General features: G+C 48.6%; 1 protein-coding gene across 1 annotated transcript in view; it reads left to right on the top strand.

Moving 5' to 3' along the window:
* LOC142587983 (uncharacterized) overlaps positions 1 to 17,244 on the top strand; it is a 456,185-nt gene that overhangs the window by 319,000 nt on the left and 119,941 nt on the right. The window lies entirely within an intron of this gene.

Below are 17,244 nucleotides of genomic sequence, written 5' to 3'. Positions count from 1 at the left end.
CGCACACACACACACACAAACACGCACGCACACGCACACAGTAATGCACGACTCTGTACAGTACCCTGTGTACGCTGAGTATTCCTCTGCTTTCCGTGAAGCGTGCCACTGTATTCAAGGATTCGCGATGACCAGCTTTCTATGCCCCATTAATTGAGTGATGCGCGGATTTTAACGTCCCGAAGCAATTAATGAATATTGGCAAGCGCAGTTTCAATACAGGACATGAGAACGGCACACAGAAAGGCGTTCCGTGTGTCCCAAAGCAACTCTGGCGCTATGGTTATTTGGTTACTTTGACGTGTACCTACACCTAAGCTCACGAGCATTTTTGCTGTCCGCACACATAGAAATACGGCCACCGTGGTCGATAATCGCACCCGCGACCTTATGCAGAGCAGCCGAATGTCATAGCCAAGTAGCAAAGAAATAGGTGCCGCAGAATAACCAGGGCAGGAACATAGAGTGACAGGACATACGCCAGGGTGACAGGGCGTACACCAGGGTGACAAGGCAAACGCACATTGTCAGGACGTAGAGCGACAAATGTGCTTGGGTGACAGGGCTTGCGTTGACAGATGTACGCCAGGGCGACAAGGCGTACGGGTGACAGGGCGTACGCAGAGTGACACGGTGTACACAGAGTACCGAAGCGTACACCAGGGTGACAGGGCGTGCGATGACTGGACATGTGCCAGAGTGGCAGGGCGCACGGCTGACAGGGCGTACACCAGGGTTACAGGGTGTGCAGTGACAGGGCGTACACCAGGGTGACAAGGCAAACACACATTGTCAGGACGTAGAGCGACAAATGTGCTTGGGTGACAGGGCTTGCGTTGACAGATGTACGCCAGGGCGACAAGGCGTACGGGTGACAGGGCGTACGCAGAGTGACACGGTGTACACAGAGTACCGAAGCGTACACCAGGGTGACAGGGCGTGCGATGACTGGACATGTGCCAGAGTGGCAGGGCGCACGGCTGACAGGGCGTACACGGTATGACAGGGCGTACACCAGGGTTACAGGGTGTGCAGTGACTGGACGTATGCCACAGTGGCAGGGTGTACGGGTGACGGGGTACACAGAGTGTCAAAGCGCACGCCAGGGTGACAGCGCGCACAGTGTCTGGACGTATGCCAGAGTGGCAGGGTGTACGAGTGACAGGGCGTACACAGTGACAAAGCGTACACGGAGTACCAAAGCGTACAGGGTGACACGCAGGGTGACAGCGCACGCAGGGTGACAGCGCGTACGGTGACTGGACGTATGTAAAAGTGGCAGGGTGTGCGTGACAGGGCGCACACCAGGGCGCACCGTGACAGAACGTGCGCCAGGGTGGCAGGGCGTACACAGGGCAACGGGGTGTACGTCCTGCACTCATTGTTCCTATCCTTCTCATTGTGCTGCACTTGTTCCCTTTTGACACGATTGTCCAACTAGCTTTTAACGAGATTCTGCCGCAGCCACTTAGCCAACGCGGCTGGCTTTGATGGCCCGTACACCCAACGCCTTTAGAAGACAAAACAGCAGGGGTGGAGGCTTACATTGCTACTCATAGGAGCTTGCGCTTATTGCTGCTTGAATGTTTTACCAACGACCACAGATAATAAAGCTCTCAGGGTGAAGGCGACAATCCAATGTTTAAAGAGAGAAAAAGAAACGTTTTTGAAATCTCAACTCCAGAGAGACCAGAAATATAGAGACCAGATCTGACCCAACCCTCGGACGTCTGTTTATTTGATTATGTTATTTTTACTCTTATTATTATTATTGTAACTTCCAATCGCTTCGCTAGCTTCGTTCTCCTCCCATTTCGCCTCTCAATGAGGCCCCCATCGCGACACCAGATAGACACGTGGGACACAGAAAACAACAGCCAGGCGTGACCGCTTCATTCAGTTGCGGTTTACTGCTTTTCTCTCTCTTCGTTTATTTTTCGCGCAAGTCAGTTCAGTGAGATGACCCAGACTGCGGGGTGTGTGGTTTCGATTGCAGATTGTGTATGTTTCTGGCGTATACTGAAAGTAGGAGGAGAAGGATAATGGTAGGAATGGTGACGTGAGAGTGTATGGAGGAAAGTAGCTATAGCACGGAAGTTCGGAGTGTGACGTTGTGGGTGTTCGTGGTTGGCCGACCCGCAGTATTTAGGGTGACAGGAGGGGGTTGGAGGAGCGGGGGGGGGGGGGGGGAGTCGCTTTCAGCTTCATGCCTGTGCCCCGCCACTTTTTGTTGGGGCGGCCGGCGATTAGGAATCACGAGAACCAGGCGAAACCGATAACGCGGTAGCGGTGAATATATTGGCAGAAAATGGAGGAACTGGGTCACGAGGGAATGTTTAGGGAGATAAGGTTGCGGTTGGTACGGCCGCTGCTGATAGGATCGCGTGTACTTGGCCCGCAGCACGTTGTCACGTGAGGTCGCTGCAATTTCGTCGAAGCGAGCTTCTTTATCACTGTATGAAATAAAGAAAAAGGAAGCATGGGTAACACGCATCCTTGGTTGCACTCTTTTGTTGCCAGGCGAAAAGTGGAGCGGACGGTAGCAGCACGTAACCCTGCGGCGCACCACACGTAGTGGTGTGAACTTCTTATTCTTAAAAGCTCCGTTAGATCGATGTTAAAATCGGGTATGGGAGTTGGCGCCGAAATATTTTTGCCCACCGGGAAGTTATTATGTGTGCCAGTAAATCTATGTGCACTAGCGTTTTTAGCAGAAGAAGAAGCCTGCTGCGCGCCATGGTCTTCGGTGCCAATGTAAGAATAAGTTCGTGTTCGCTTCTCCAACACACGTTGTTGTCCCACACTGACAGAAGTAATTCTAGCAATCCTGTCTTCTTTCTGCTTTCTTTTTGTCGTCTTTAATAAAGTTTCTGTGGAAACGTTGTTGAATAGCGTACACGCTTTTGCAGAGGAAGTGCCAGAGTAAATTTTTCTTCCGCACTGAGTCGAACTCAATGCGAAAAAAAAAGTCAAAAGTGCAGCTCATATTGCTGATGTTTTTTTTTCCTATTTCACAGATTTCTTTTTTTACTCTTTCACATTCTCAAATCTACTTTGGGCGAGCTGTGTACCGAAGTGATATCAGGAGATCACTGGGCTATAGAAGTTTCCTTATCTCCTCGCCCAACTGCGCGACGAACAGAGTCGTACGTTACAGGAGACGAAAACAAAGGAAAAGGAAAAAGCAAAGCGAAGATAAGACGGAGCGGTAGAATTAAATGACGTAAACAAGCAAAAAAAAATGTCGCAAAATGCGGAAACGGACCCCTGCAGCTCGGCCCGCACGGCCAGCTACAAAAGCCGAGACAAAAGACGGAATGGGGCCTCGCTGTCCCTGGGCGTAAAAATAACGGCACAGCGACGGGCGCGACTGTCGGCCCGAACCAACAGCTCGTAAAAAATGGCCGTCGTTTTTACGGCCCTCGGGTTCCGTACCTAACCCTCCTCAGCCTTCTCCAACTATGTCCTCGCGCGACCCCAACGTACTTCTGCGCGCGACGCGTGAGCGCTGCGGATCCGCGGGGCTGACTTTTGTTTCCTCGTGTCTATCTTTGTTCTATTATCTCTCTCTTCTTTTTTTTGCGCTTATTCCGCTGCTTTAGCCCGCACTGGCTCTTCACTATCTTATTGTAGTGCTCATTTTGGTCGTATATTTGTCGTCTGCTACCGTCTGTTTGTTTTTTGCTACTTTCTGCCGTCTGCTTGTTGTCGGTTTTCCTTCTGTTTGTTGTCGGCTCAAGCCTGCTCTTGTCTTCTTTCTGCCGCCTGGTTGTTCTCGGTTTCTGTTAGTCGTCTGCTCAAGTCTCTGTTCTCATTCCCCTTTCATTTTTTTTTTTTTGCAGTCTGTTGACATTTCATATCTTCTATTTCTAGTACGTCGTCGCTGCGACGAACCATGTCCATGAGCCGTGTCTCTCCTTGAATTCACTGGACGACTATGCGGTGTTAGCCCGCCATGCTCCGACACACACCGCGGCGAATGGGAGGCGTTCTGCTCCAGAGCGCGAGGTCGCAGGTTCGGTTTGCTTTCAATGGACACCGCGCCTTGTCCTGTCATCTTTCTTGTCTGTCTTTTTGCGCTTAACAAAGTATTCATGGACACCGCGGAACACAAAATTTAGGGAACGGGCCGAGTGCTGCCTCAGTATTAATCGACTTCGAGTGACGCGTAAGAGCTGCGGATCGGCAGGCAGATATGTATGGGAAGAACATACCAGGCGGAACTTGCCACCACGCTATTTCAAAGATGCTCGTACCATCCATCCACCAAAATAAGATTTGTTCCTATTACCTATTGCGTTTCCTTTTTCTTGGTTAATTGTTTTCCGCTCTCACCGGCAGTGAATACCACACCACCTGATCGCTCTTTTGTAGTGCATCGCTCATTTGGGCCATCTCTTGCTCTGGTTCACAGTAATGTTTCCCTTTGAAGTCTCCTGCGAACCTTTATTCTTTCATTTTTAGCTAATAGCGCTCTTTGGTTCTTTTAGCCATTTTCGTGGTTGGTCGGTGGTGTCGTTCGTTCGCTCGTTCGCTCGTTCGCTCGCTCGTTCGCTCGCTCGCTCGCTCGCTCGTTCGTTCGTTCGTTCGTTCGTTCGTTCGTTCGTTCGTTCGTTCGTTCGTTCGTTCGTTCGTTCGTTCGTTCGTTTCGTTTCGTTTCGTTTCGTTTCGTTCGTTTCGTTTCGTTTCGTTTCGTTTCGTTTCGTTTCGTTTCGTTTCGTTTCGTTTCGTTTCGTTTCGTTTCGTTTCGTTTCGTTTCGTTTCGTTTCGTTTCGTTTCGTTTCGTTTCGTTTCGTTTCGTTTCGTTTCGTTTCGTTTCGTTTCGTTTCGTTTCGTTTCGTTTCGTTTCGTTTCGTTTCGTTTCGTTTCGTTTCGTTTCGTTTCGTTTCGTTTCGTTCCGTTCCGTTCCGTTCCGTTCCGTTCCGTTCCGTTCCGTTCCGTTCCGTTCCGTTCCGTTCCGTTCCGTTCCGTTCCGTTCCGTTCCGTTCCGTTCCGTTCCGTTCCGTTCCGTTCCGTTCCGTTCCGTTCCGTTCCGTTCCGTTCCGTTCCGTTTCGTTTCGTTTCGTTTCGTTTCGTTTCGTTTCGTTTCGTTTCGTTTCGTTTCGTTTCGTTTCGTTTCGTTTCGTTTCGTTTCGTTTCGTTTCGTTTCGTTTCGTTTCGTTTCGTTTCGTTTCGTTTCGTTTCGTTTCGTTTCGTTTCGTTTCGTTTCGTTTCGTTTCGTTTCGTTTCGTTTCGTTTCGTTTCGTTTCGTTTCGTTTCGTTTCGTTTCGTTTCGTTTCGTTTCGTTTCGTTTCGTTTCGTTTCGTTTCGTTTCGTTTCGTTTCGTTTCGTTTCGTTTCGTTTCGTTTCGTTTCGTTTCGTTTCGTTTCGTTTCGTTTCGTTTCGTTTCGTTTCGTTTCGTTTCGTTTCGTTTCGTTTCGTTTCGTTCGCTCGCTCGCTCGCTCGCTTACATTGACAACCATTGTCGATGGCATCTGCACATATTTTTCAAGTGTTCTTACTTTCCTGCTGGCTCTCGTGAGCAACCCATTGTGACCACATTCCAGCCCCTCAACGGTCACTTTCGTTGAATTCACTCGACGCCGATGTTGTTGCCCTTACGCGCACCGCGGCTGCCGAGAGACGAGACATTGTATCGGCCAGCGCTATAGGTCGCCGGTTCGCTACCGTGCCGCTGCAGTCGCACTCCGGTGATCGCGCTGCGCGCACGAACGTACGCACACACAAACAAACGCATCATGCACACCCGGGACAGACACAAACACACGTAGTAATCAACACCGCACACGCACACTCACTCGCCTACGCACGCACACGCACACACACATAGACACACACGCGCGCAAGTTTAATATGTGCGCATGCATTCTAACCTGGCCTTTGCGCGAGAAGAACAAAAAACGTCTTTTTGCTGGCGCGTTCGAGCGTTAGAGCGCATCCTTCATATCGGAAGCCGCCGGGCGCGCTTCCCTTAAGCGACGCTAATCCGCGTGGTTGCCGGAAGGTGATCGGTTTTTTTTCCTCTTATTATTCTCTTTTCCCCTACGGGCAACGTCCTCTCCCGCACCTTCTTTTTTTTTTTCCTCCACCACGATGGCTACGGAAACTGCGAGGCAAGGCCTCCGTGGTTGCGCCGTGCGGCCGCCATAAATATTCGTTTAATCCCCGCCGGAATTCCCTCAGTTAAGGATTTGCGGAGGGGGTTATTTGTTACCGCCCGGGCTACTTCGCCGCTGCGGTATATCGGCGCGCTAGCTCGGCAGTACCGTGCAGCGTTGTGGAACCTGGGACTCGCGGCTACGCGTATATGAAATTGTTGATTGTAATCTACGCACATTGTGCGGACTTTGTGAATGCTTTCAAGCAGAGTGTTCGTTGAGAGGTTGTCCAACGTGTTGACATATAGCGCTGAACCGTCCCTACACGTCATTCTTAAAATTCTGAAGCAGTGCAGACGCTAAGACGATTGCACCAAAATATAACTGTTAAATCATAAGATCATAGCTTACATATGATATGTACAACGTAGCTATCGACTATTTCCTTTGGATTCAGTTTCACTTTAGAGGTTTTCGAACGTAGCGTTGCACACAGTTTTCTTATGGTTCTTAAGATTTTGAAGCCATATCACAATCACGTTGATCAATGACTTATGTGTCATCACGTCATATCTTATAAGTCGATCTCGCAGATATGGCCTATTTACTTTTGATTGAGTTTCTGTCGAGAGTGTGTTGAGTGTCGACGCTCTGTTATACGCGTTTTTTTTTTACTGTGTTGCGCATCACACGTTCCTGCGGCACTGTAGAACATAGTGATGCGGTTAGGGACATCTAAGCTAGATTCGGTCAACCTATCGGCGGTTCATCGACATTCAATTTTTTTAGTCCTATATTTAGCTTTTCTTCATTGCCTGTACGTAATGATTGTCAAATAACACACCGTCATAACTTCGTGACTTCACAAACTACTCACAAACGATCCACAGAGAGATGTCATTATTAATATCTATTTGTACATCGATCCTGTGCGATTGGTCAGTGGGCTGTAGACACTCTGCAGAAGTTGTAAGACCAAGATACTTTAATTCATAACCCCCCTAAACAGACTTAGCGACGAATGCTGTGTACTGCGGCAGCTTTATTTCGTGTCGCGGCGATTCGGCAACGGCGTTATGCGTGCGTCAAGCTAAAGGCTCCTAATCACGATCTACGATTGGGCGCCACAGTGCGTTTCCCGTCGATATCGGCCTGGTGGATGCCGTCCAAACCATAACCGTTTCTACACACGAGGACATCTTTCTCACTTAGGCGGCTCAGTAGCTCGCGCCGGCTGGAGCTTCTGTAAACAGTGCACTTTATTGTTGCGGCTATCGAACGGCGAAGCCTGATGCTGCGACGTGTGCGGCGCATGGCTTCGAAGCGTTGTCATTCATTTTATTTGGCAGGGTTTCTTTTAAAGCGAAGCTGTATATGGCTGCCTGATTTGTCCGTCCGTCCGTCCGTCCGTCCGTCCGTCCGTCCGTCTGTCAGTCGGTTGCCTGTACACTGAAAACTCCTCCAGCGCAACCCCATGCGCGTGCGCAAAAAAAAAAGCATAGAGAAAGAGAGACGCGCGATTTGCCAACACTACCTAGATAGCACAAGACCTCTTTACTCCGATCCATCATGCCATTCCTACTGGCCCGAAATTTCCATTGACAAGGCTGGCGTGATGAAAGCGGTGACGTCGAAATCACTGTTGCCTACTCGGGAGCATCCCATTAGATTCTGTGGCAGTCAGGCCAGGCAACATGACGTCTTGGATCGGAGTGAAAAGGCCTTGTGCTATCTAGGTGGTGTTGAATTAGCTGTGCCAGTAGAGACGTCGTTGCTCTCCGTCGCAGCCGAGCGGGCGCGCAGCAGTTTCTCCCCGGCTCCGAAATGGGTAGGCCGCGCGTCATAGGTACTCCTGAGGAGCAGGCAGCTTTCGATCAGCAACGCCGCGAGCAGAACCGGAAACGAGTTCGTCTACGCCGTGCCGATGCTGCAACCCGTGCACAAGAACAGGCTCATGCCGCCGAGCGCAAGAAGCAGCTGTGTACGAGGATCTGGTAGCCTACCAAGCCGTCGTTTAATGAACCGTCGGGATTAACCCAGCGATATACACCGGCGCCGCACGTTTCAGCTTCGCTGGTAGCCATGTCTACGGAGTGCTTGGGAGGTGATTTTAATTTTTCCTGTCGACATTTCCTGCGTGCAGCATCGAGTTTTTGCACTAGCACGAGGGACGTGAATCCTTACATTATGAAAAGGGATAAAGAGACGAAGAAATTTCGTGGATTGTTATTACTGAGACCCCGCTAAATATTATTACAGTAGTCGGCGAACTTTCTACATAAATCTAATAGAATGTTTTGAATTCCCCTAGGTTTGCCCTTTTAGGCGCACGTGTACATTATACTATATAGGATATCTACTCACGTCGTTCGTAAACGAGATCATTTATTTTATTCTGTTTATGGTCTGCATATATTCATGTGGCCGCTTTTAGTTTTTATATACTTGAAATCTGCCTAAAACTTTATCGTCGCGATTAGGAAAGCTCCCACATATATCCCACAGACTCTCTAACATAATATTTGTGTCAGGGCTGGATCCGATGAAACATTGTGAACTTGTTTGCTATAATGCGATACCTCCGCTAAAAGACAGCAACTTGCTTCGTCGCCATCATCTACCAGTGGATACCGGGACACTGTGGAATTTCAGGAAATGACAGTGCGGATGACGCTGCCCGGTCGGCTCATGATGGTGCCCAGATTATACCCATACCGCTGTCAAGAACAGATGCAGCCACAAGTCTTCGCTCCCTCGCCCGCGAGCTTACGCAGAATCTGTGGAACACCAGTGATTTCACGAACGCACGTCTCCACAAATTGGATCCACGTCTGCAACTCCGCCTACCACCAGGGTTGCCACGAGCGGAAGCAACACTTCTGTGCCGCCTGTGGCTCGGCGTGGCATTCACGAACTCATATTCATTCCGCATTGGCATGGCCGACAGCCCTACTTGTGACACCTGCGGCTGCGAGGAGACGATTCAACACCTCCTATGTGACTGTCCCCGTTACGCAGTGCGAAGAAAAGTGCTCGTGACCGCTCTCGCAAAACTGGACAATCGCCCCTTTACAGAGGAAAAAGCTCTAGGACATTGGTCCAGACGGGCTTCGGCACTCAAGGCCTTAAGGGCTTTGTTGAAGTTTTTAAGGAACTGCGAATTGTGCGACCGCCTTTGAACGTTGTAGCGCGTAGTTTCGCGTTACTGTGTGAATTCTCTCTTCTTTTTCCATTTTTTTCCCTCTTCTTCTTTCTCCTTTTATTCCCTTTACCCCTTTCCCCAGCACAGGGTAGCCAGCCGGTACTTACACTGGCTAACCTCCCTGTCTTTCCTCTCCTTTGTCTCCTCCTCCTCCTTCGTCGCCTTCGTCACGTGCTCCTGTATGGGCAACCAGCGCTGAAGCTTTACGTGCCAGCAGCAGCGTTTTAACGCACAGCCTATAGCGATCGAGCGGTGGAAACGATCCTCAGCAGCACATGCTGAGATTTGGCGCCACTAATTTCAACCGCTCATCTTGAGGTACTACACTTGTCCAGATTCTGGCCCGACTAGACACCAGTGGGCAAGAACGCATGACGGCATGCATTCCTACAACGCGCATAGGTGTGGCCATAGCTTGGCTGGACGCATAGAGTTAAGGGGAACGTTGACACACGTGTGCGCTTCACTTATCACCCAAAGCGTCTTACCGTTTTCGTGGCGCCCCCTATCGCGTGGCGCCGGCCGGCGTACTTCAGCTGCACACTATAGAACTGCCGCAGTGCTTTCTGGCCCAGCGCTGGTTCCTCATATCGCTGGCATCGCGTCACGACCGAATCGGCTGCGGGCCTTGTTCTATAACGGCATTCGCTTCCTGCTCAAGCAGTTTCAATGCCTCAAGCCATGTTCCAGCTAAAGACTGCGCAAGAACAATCTGGAAGCGATCGTTTACGACCTGCCATTGCATTCCTTCTAATGCAACGGGAGCTTCTTTTCAACGCATGTGCGCCATGCTGAGAAAACGTAGACATGCTGAAGTTAATCTAAAAAGGAGTACGGTTCGCTACCCTGCGCGGTCGAAGGGCGCGCGAAATGAGGTAAAAGTGGTCTTGGCACAAAAGGTAGGCACCAGGACAAAAACAGAACAACGTAAATTCAGAGGCAATACGCCGCAGGGTCGCAAACCTATCTCACGTGCCCCGTGTACTGCAGGAAAGGAACGAACGCTCTCGCTACCTTAAGCGCAGATGTCAGTTGCGGACACATCTCCTAAGACCTCACGTCAGATGCAGATCACTGCGCAACGGTTCAGACGCTTGCCACTTCACCCCGAACTTCGACATCATGTTCCCGCTTCTCGCCCGTTCACGCTTCTTATTCTTCCAATATACTTTCTCAAGAATGCTGGGCTCTGTAGTTACATCCCTTTTCGAAAGCAGCCAACGCCGCTTTATATTTTTTTTTACGTTATCTTGGGCTCCTGGCGTCGAGGCCTCGCTGCGGAAGTTCAAGCATGCGTTGTGCGTTTCACGAAGAATTCGTCGTATACGCACACAATGCACGCGAACGGCAGGACAGAATGCTCCGAGAAAGTTTTTTTGTTTTTTAAGGGGCGCAATGGTCGGCGCCTGCTCACCGGGCGTACGGTCTACGTACCCACAACGGGTCCAGCCCTTTAGCCAGCCCTTTTAGCCAGACTGGCAGCCAGCTCGGAGCCACGCCGTGTACTACGAGACTGCGGCCCGCGGGACCGCATAATGCACGTGGCCGGAGCGAACACGGTGCGCCCGCGCGTGCGAGGAGGCCACGAGAATTTATGCATGCACGCGACTAGTTTCGGCGGTATGGCCGGCCTGGAGGACGGCTTTCCTGCCGCGCGGGGGCGCCACGGTCGGCAGAGCAGCTCGTTGCTGCACGCACGACGTCCGGGCACCGAAGCCTCGGCCGGGCTTTTGTTTTCAAAATTTACGAACCTTGCGGAGGGACCGGAGGAATTATTCAGCACAAGGAAAGGCCGGGGCCTACGTTTCTCAAAGAGTTTCGTCGTTCTATCGTTTGTTTTTTTTTTTTCTTCCTTTGCGCAGTTTCTATGCGAAGGGAGTTCGGGAAAAAGTCTCGTACGAAGGAGGCGGTGGTGGGAGAACAGAAGTTCCTTCTTTAGAAAGCGGTGGGAGACGGCGTTCTTCCTGGAAAGAAGCTCGCGAACACATGCGCGAAAGGCTTTTTTCTTTTTGTTTGCGAGCCGTAAAAATTGCTTTCTTTGTTCTTTTCTTTTTAAAGGACGTTGAAGTAATTTGAGGGGGCGCAGCTGATGTGAAGGAGTGGTCTATTGTGGGGGCTGCGCGCACATTTGGGCTTACGTTCGCGGCAGAACGAAAGAATGACAGTGAAAGACTCCTACGGGGGACGAGTAGATTCAACAGGTAAACTTGGATAGGCGCACAAGCGTGGTCCCTAAAGCCTTCAAAGCAGCAGCACACTAGAACACCTTCCACCGATTCTCACGTTCCGATTTCACCCCAACACCTTCGCGCGGCTCTTCTCACATGGAATCGTGTAGGGAACGGGCTGTAGCTATTGCAACTCTCCAATGTTGCTCGGGTAACGACTCAAATGCAGGACATGGGACAATGAGTTTCCTTTGTGGTTTTCCTTTGTAGCAATATTGTGCTACGAACGGGTGGATGGCTGATTTTCCATTTATTCATTACTTCTCTCCACCTTGCGGGTTTCCGCAGAACTACTACGTCAAATTCTTGCCTTTGCTTCGTGTTGTCGACAAATTCGACTTCGCCCTGCCATCTGCTAGCCGCCTGGTTAGCTCAGATGGTAGAGCGCCTGCCCCGGAAAGGCGGTGGTTCCGGGTTCGAGTCCCGGACCAGGACGAATTTTTCTTCAACCATGAGGCTTTCCTTTCGAGGAATCCGTGTGGGTTTCCTTTGTAGCAATTGCTACGAACGGGTGGATGTCTGATTTTCCCTTTATTCATGACATGGGACAATGTAACACCTTCCCTCACACCGGTGACCAGAGGAGACGTTCGTTTTTCGGGAAGCCGTAAGCGACTTGCGCCACGAGCGCCAGTGACCTCCGCAAACAGTTGTCGCAGATTTTTTTTTTTTTAACTCGGGGCCCAATTTTCATTATTCCTTTGCGTATGAGAACTGGGGCGCTTCAGTCTGAACGTTGCCCACGGGAGCGCTCCTGCGGGCAGCGGATCAGGCGTAGAGAGAGAGAGAATGAAGAGGAAAGGCAGGGAGGTTAACCAGATATGAGTCTCCGGTTTGCTACCCTACACTGGGAATGGGGGTTAGGGGTTAGAAAGATGACAGAGAGGAAAACGAAAAAAAATTTAAAGAAAATAAAAAAAAAGGAACGCGCACACATGGAGACACACACACAAAAGGCGTTCCAGTTAAGTCGTTCACACAGGCCGGTAGATCGCAAGAAGCGCAAAAGTGCTTGCACGGCCTTCTTCTGTGACGGTAGGTCCTTTCGATGTTGTAGAATTCTTTTTTCGGATAGCGGTTGGTCGTCCAGTTGGTCAAGTTCGTGGCTAAGGCATGCCCTCTGTGGACTGTACTGCGGGCAGGCGCACAAAATATGGCCACTTGATTCTTCATGGCTGCAGTGGTCACAGGCGGGTAAACACGTACCACCTCACTGTCACTTGGCGAGGTATTTTGCAGGGTTTTGTTGACGACTCGCGAGCACTTTAAAAAACAACGACGTCTGCGCATGCATTTTGCGAAGCCACAACTGCAAATATTCGTAGCGTTGTGGACGACGATGACGTTGTGCGTCGTCGCAAGTTAACGGATTTTGAGAAGGCGACTGTGATTATATATATATATATATATATATATATATATATATATATATATATATATATATATATATATATATATATATATATATATATATATATATATATCCCTTTATTCATATATATAAACCCTTATATATAGCTTTCATTGATTACGAGAAAGCGTTTGATTCAGTCGAAACCTCAGCAGTCATGGAGGCATTACTGAATCAGGGCGTAGATGAGCCATATGTAAAAATACTGGAAGATATCTATAGCGGCTCCACAGCCACCGTAGTCCTCCATAAAGCAAGCAACAAAATCCCAATAAAGAAAGGCGTCAGGCAGGGAGATACGATATCTCCAATGCTATTCACAGCGTGTTTACAGGAGGTATTCAGAGACCTGGATTGGGAAGAATTGGGGATATAAGTTAATGGAGAATACCTTAGTAACTTGCGATTCTCTGATGATATTGCCTTGCTTAGTAACTCAGGGGACCAATTGCAATGCATGCTCACTGACCTGGAGAGCCAAAGCAGAAGAGTGGGTCTAAAAATTAATATGCAGAAAACTAAAGTAATGCTTAACAGTCTCGGGAGAGTACAGCAATTTACAATAGGCAGCGAGGCACTGGAAGTCGTAAGGGAATACATCTACTTAGGGCAGGTAGTGACGGCGGATCCGGATCATGAGACGGAAATAATCAGAAGAATAAGAATGGGCTGGAGTGCGTTTGGCAGGCATTCCCAAATCATGAACAGCAGGTTGCCGTTATCCCTGAAGAGAAAAGTATATAATAGCTGTGTCTTACCAGTACTCACCTACGGGGCAGAAACCTGGAGGCTTACGAAAAGGGTTCTACTCAAATTGAGGACGACACAACGAGCTATGGAAAGAAGAATGATAGGTGTAACGTTAAGGGATAAGAAAAGAGCAGATTGGGTGAGGGAACAAACGCGAGTTAATGACATCTTAGTTGAAATCAAGAAAAAGAAATGGGCATGGGCAGGACATGCAATGAGGAGGGAAGATAACCGATGGTCATTAAGGGTTACGGACTGGATCCCAAGGGAAGGGAAGCGTAGCAGGGGGCGGCAGAAAGTTAGGTTGGCGGATGAGATTAAGAAGTTTGCAGGGACGGCATGGCCACAATTAGTACATGACCGGGGTTGTTGGAGAAGTATGGGAGAGGCCTTTGCCCTGCAGTGGGCGTAACCAGGCTGATGATGATGATGATTCATATATATATATATATATATATATATATATATATATATATATATATATATATATATATATACATATATATATATATATATATATATATATATATATATATATATAGTCATATCATAAGAAGCCATCAAACACTGACACCAAGGACAACATAGGGAAAATTACTTGTGCTTAATAAATGAAATAAAGACACAATAAATAATGGAAATTAAAGTGTATGAAAAAACAACTTGCCGCAGGTGGTAACCGAACCCACAACCTTCGCATTTCGCGTGCGATGCTCGTCGGTAGAGCATCATATATATATATATATATACATATATATATATATATATATATATATATATATATATATATATATATATATATATATATATATATATATATATATATATATATATATAATGTATTCTGACGAAGGCCGTGCCACGGTCGAAAGGTTCAACCATTAAATATAAAATTTCCGTAAGTGCGCCCCTTCGTTCCTTCAACTACATTCAACTACATGTGCACCGTACCTACAGAACGTTTCCTCGATATTTATGTATATCGCGAGCATGCGTCGAAAGAAAAGGAAGCAAACTAAATTGCTTTATCGCATCATCAAACAATAGGATGGAGAAATTTCTTGCCACATGTTAACAATTCACAAGGATCGAGTAAAACCTTTATTTGTGCACGTAATCGCACTCGCTGCGAGCGCAACTGACGGTAAACTAACGCTTAAACTGAGAAGTTATCTAATGAGCTCTGCTCCTGGTAATTTCGCGTGTCAGCTTCGCGGCATTTGCCCAAGACATCACAACAATAAACGTCGTTGTAGGTCAGTGCAGCGTGCCCGCCTTTCTTTCTGTGCGCCCTTCTCCGGCGCCGTGCTCGTTTAGCAAATGAGTTCGCAGCCAGCGGAATCATCGACGTCCAGCAGCCAACCAGTCTGGCAACCAAACCTGGGCAACAGACAAGTGGTCCAACCAGCGAGTTGCCGTATATACGCGAGTTGGAATCCCAGTGGTGATTATGGGAAAGATGTATTTCTTCGCCCTGTGGTGAAGGCTTAGCTGACGATGACGGCACGATGACGGCACGACGACGATGTGGCCTGCGCAAGGAGGCGGACGAAGCAAAGGCAGTTTTGAGAGTCCTTATTGCGGCTGCAGTCAAAACGCTTTCGTTACGCCGACGCGCACGGTTAGATCAGTGGTGTTTGTCGTACGGCTTCTGGGCAACTTTCGAAATGGTGCGCGCCCTCTTCTTTCCCGAGGCCGAGCTACAAGACCCACTTGGAAAACGAGGCACATGTGCCGGCTATCGGCGATGTTTTACCTCCTCTCGGTCAGCTCAGGTGGGCTGAGTGACCTGCGTTTTCACTGTATAGCGATAACGCGGCACAGAACTCGCCTTATTCGCTACTGGTCAGTCGCTGATCCCGTCTCGAGGTAGAAAATAAGCGCGTTAGAGCCAATCTTCTACGACTCCTTACGTTCTTTAGGAAAGGGCGGAATGTCCAATATTGCACATTTTTTTGCAAAGTACACTCTTCTCGTGCTTGGTTTATTGCATTTGTTACGGCACATAGGAACACGAATACTTGGCTTCGTATGTACGTATGCGGGGTGTTTTGGTTGGTCGGAATCGTTTTATTTCTTTATTTTTCAACTACCCGCAGTTGCATCGGCTGTGCGTCCAAGTTAGTCGCACTGGCCTAAGGAAGGGCCAAGTTGGCCGGGCAATAAGGCGACAGGAGACCTGGCTCTACGGGTGCTTGCGGATCGAAGCCATTACAGCAGACTTCGCGAGATGCCGCTAATGGCTCTCAATCCTTGTCCATCCTATATTTCGAATCATCTCTCCAGTTCCATATCATGTCTCGTGCCATATGGTGAAGCGGTGCTTTGCCATGTAATTAAAAAAAATCGTTCACGCAGATCAAATGCACACGCTCAAACCTATGTAAACGGTGAAGCTTCAGTCAAGCTGTTCACAAGTGTGTTTGTTACACTACACCATTCACTTAAGCTATGCCAAAATACAAACACCGTATTAGGTAGTTGCAGAGTGTGGGACGTCTACGCAGCGATGTCTCGTCAGGATGAATTAATGCGTTGCGTGATCCTTGCCTAGGAAGAAACAGTGATGTGCGCACAGGAGAGTGTGACACATACCTTCCTACATTTAAGAATGATGCTGTAACCCTTGTGGTAAAGTGATGCGTACCCATTCCGAGGAATTAACTGAGTATGGCCACGCTCCCACTGACGCCTACCGAATGGCTAAATCGAAAGTAATCAAGCAAATCAAAGAATTCGTTGGATATATGTGCTATACGAATCAGAAGTAGATGTGCTTTCGAGGTACCTGTACGAGCCGACACTGTATTATGCTCACGTCTTATGTGGGATCTACTTTCCATACGCAGAAAAATAGTTGCGTTTATTCACACTTCTGCGGGAGCAAGCGTTGGCACTTGCACACTTACCCAACACTTCATGTCGGTATACATGCATGAGCTATATAAATCTGTTTTTCCTGGAGTAGCATTCGGCGCACACTTAAATGTATCCACAATCATATCAGCCGAGATGGTAACCTATACCCAGCAGAGAGCAGCAGAAGCAGCCACAACCCACACCCGAGATTCTAGTCAAAGAAAGCTGCCGTCCTTCGTGAATAACGCCCAGTCGATAATTGTATTTATTCACGGTGCAAAGACACCTAGAGGAGCGCGTTGTCTGCATCACGGCAGATATGACTGTTCCTTCAACGACACTTTTTTTCATTTTAGACGCACGCACACACACATACACACTTGAAAAGAAAACAAAACAAGTATAGGTTCGTAAATGTACATTTTGCCAACAAACTCATTGTCAATGATTACACGAATGATAATGAATACTTGTGATTACATAATGAGTGATGAGTGTAAATGGATGCAGCGTTCGTCTTCTTCTTTTTTTTTTTTTTTTGATGCGATAATTCACATCTCGCGTGACTCACACGCCAGTGGCGTCTTGTCAAAGCGCGTAAAGATCGCATATATAAGCACGTCAACTATAGTTTCAGGTCAGTGACGCCACGCGCAGTCTCGCAAACGGGTGCAGGTTAGGCACGTCCACTCGGCC

This window comes from Dermacentor variabilis, chromosome 7 (assembly GCF_050947875.1).
Source record: "Dermacentor variabilis isolate Ectoservices chromosome 7, ASM5094787v1, whole genome shotgun sequence".
NCBI lineage: Eukaryota > Metazoa > Arthropoda > Arachnida > Ixodida > Ixodidae > Dermacentor > Dermacentor variabilis.
Note: the sequence above shows the minus strand (reverse complement) of the source record. Positions and strands in the feature narration are given on the sequence as shown.